This window comes from Solanum lycopersicum, chloroplast, assembly GCF_036512215.1.
Source record: "Solanum lycopersicum chloroplast, complete genome".
NCBI classification, from domain to species: Eukaryota; Viridiplantae; Streptophyta; class Magnoliopsida; order Solanales; family Solanaceae; genus Solanum; species Solanum lycopersicum.
Window position 1 is genome coordinate 47,501 of NC_007898.3, and position 2,500 is coordinate 50,000.

Here is a 2,500-nt window from a genome sequence, read left to right on the forward strand (position 1 = left end):
TTCAATATTCTTTGATTTCAAAGGAACATTATCAATCATCTAAAAAATGAAAAAAAAAATAGGGAAAAGCCGGCTATCGGAATCGAACCGATGACCATCGCATTACAAATGCGATGCTCTAACCTCTGAGCTAAGCGGGCCCACATCACAGAAATCTTATATGCATAGTAATTGACTAAACTACTGGAATTGGAATCTTAGTTATTAACTAGTCAATATTCTATTGAATATTCTAGAGCATAAGGATTAATATAGCGATCTAGAATTTCGATTTATCACAATTCTAATACTAATATTATTAAATAGTGATTGTAAATATTGTTAATATTCTTTGATTTTCAATTTGAATTGAATGGTAAATATTCTTTTTTTTTTTCATTTCTTTTTTTGGCATTTGAAATACTTTTTATTACAGTTCTATATTATATTCTATATTTGTATATTATATTCTATATTATATATATCTCTCATTCTATATTTATTTCAAATTCTAATTGTTTAATGGAATGGTTAGTTATAACTAATGAGACATTCCTCGGCTTTCAGGGGAAAGTGAAGATAAAAAACAAGAATCGATCGTTCAAGTATTCCAAATTGAATGGCAAAATGACAGGAAGCGAGACATATAGATCGGGTATATATCCATCTATATTGAATTGCGGATTCCGAAATGATAAAATCATTTTTGATTGGACAAAAAAAGGGTCTCCTATAGAAGATAGTTAATAAAATCAAAGAGGAGAAAACGCGTTTTCGAGATAGGAATCGGTATCTAATGAATTCAATGGTTCCAGTATAAATGAAAGAAAAATAAAAAGGAATGAAATCACAACGAGATCCTAATCTCAAAACAAAAAGAAAGGGGGATATGGCGAAATTGGTAGACGCTACGGACTTAATTGGATTGAGCCTTGGTATGGAAACTTACTAAGTGATCACTTTCAAATTCAGAGAAACCCTGGAATTAACAAAAATGGGCAATCCTGAGCCAAATCCTGTTTTCTGAAAACAAACCAAGGTTCAGAAAAAAAGGATAGGTGCAGAGACTCAATGGAAGCTATTCTAACAAATGGAGTTAAATGCGTTCGTAGAGGACTCTTTACATCGAAACTTCAGAAAGAAAAAGAATGAAGTGAAGGATAAACGTATATACATACGTATTGAATACTATATCAAATGATTAATGACGACCCGAATCCGTAGTTTTTCTATAAAAAATCGAAGAATTGGTGTGAATCCATTCTACATTGAAGAAAGAATCGAATATTCATTGATCAAATCATTCACTCCATAGTCTGATAGATCTTTTGAAGAACTGATTAATCGGACGAGAATAAAGATAGAGTCCCGTTCTACATGTCAATACCGGCAACAATGAAATTTATAGTAAAAGGAAAATCCGTCGACTTTAAAAATCGTGAGGGTTCAAGTCCCTCTATCCCCAAAAAGACTATTTAACTCCCCAACTATTTATCCGACCCCCTTTCCTTAGCGGTTCCAAATTCCTTATCTTTCTCATTCACTCTATTCTTTTAGAAATGGATTTTTTTTCTAAGCGTAAATGGCTTTCTCTTATCACAATTTGATATCTATGATACACATAGAAATGAACATCTTTGAGCAAGGAATCCCTAGTTGAATGATTCCCGATCAATACAATATCATTACTCATACTGAAACTTACAAAGTCATCTTTTTGAAGATCGAAGAAATCCCCCGGCTTTGATAAAATTTTTTAATCGACTTTTGTCCTTTTAATTGACATAGACCCCAGTTATATGATAAAATGAGGATACTACGGAAAGGACTCTAAATCCTCATGTTAGCGGTTCCAATCGAGATTGGGAATAGCCGGGATAGCTCAGTTGGTAGAGCAGAGGACTGAAAATCCTCGTGTCACCAGTTCAAATCTGGTTCTTGGCACATGATTAATTTGTATGGGTCTCTCTTCCCTAGAATGAATTTCTAATTAATTGATATGAATCCACATACATATTTTTTTATAGTCTAGATTAGAATAATAGCTTTATCCAGTTTAGCGAGATATACCCCATCTAGAACATAGATGGGTAGAGTTTCTTAGATAAAGTATCTAAAAGAATTGGATTCTATCTCCTCTTTTTTTCTCCTCTTGTTCAAACGAATTTGAATACGTAATACATATTAGAAAGGTAAAATTAGTTAATTGTGGAAAGGCTCAAAAGTAGAATCCGAATCTAGGGGGGTTGAAATAGACAAGATTCAGCTCAGATCCAAAGAAATAGAATCCGATATTATCTCATTTCTTTGGCTTTTCTTTCATATTAAATTTCTTTATTCTCGATTTCTCCATTCCTTCCTATATGCCTTTCTAGAACCCGTCTAAGTAATGTGCGCAGTACAAAGTTCATGATGCAGAACTCATTTGGTTCATCCTATTGGTGTGACCCATCCGAAAGAAGTATCTTCCAACTAAATGTGAGAATTCCAATGAATCCCTAATTGTCTTTTGTTGTTAGGC

At 33.0% G+C, this 2,500-nt stretch overlaps 4 non-coding genes across 4 annotated transcripts; 3 read left to right on the forward strand and 1 right to left on the reverse strand.

Annotated features, from left to right (window-relative positions):
* Positions 1-67: 67 nt before the first annotated feature.
* trnT-UGU lies at positions 68-140 on the reverse strand. Its single transcript has one exon. It is a non-coding gene; the product is annotated as a tRNA-Thr (tRNA).
* Positions 141-862: 722 nt separating this feature from the next.
* Positions 863-899, forward strand: trnL-UAA. Its single transcript has one exon. It is a non-coding gene; the product is annotated as a tRNA-Leu (tRNA).
* A 495-nt stretch (positions 900-1,394) lies between these two features.
* On the forward strand, positions 1,395-1,444 carry trnL-UAA. Its single transcript has one exon. It is a non-coding gene; the product is annotated as a tRNA-Leu (tRNA).
* Positions 1,445-1,850: 406 nt separating this feature from the next.
* trnF-GAA lies at positions 1,851-1,923 on the forward strand. The gene has a single exon. It is a non-coding gene; the product is annotated as a tRNA-Phe (tRNA).
* Positions 1,924-2,500: the final 577 nt, after the last annotated feature.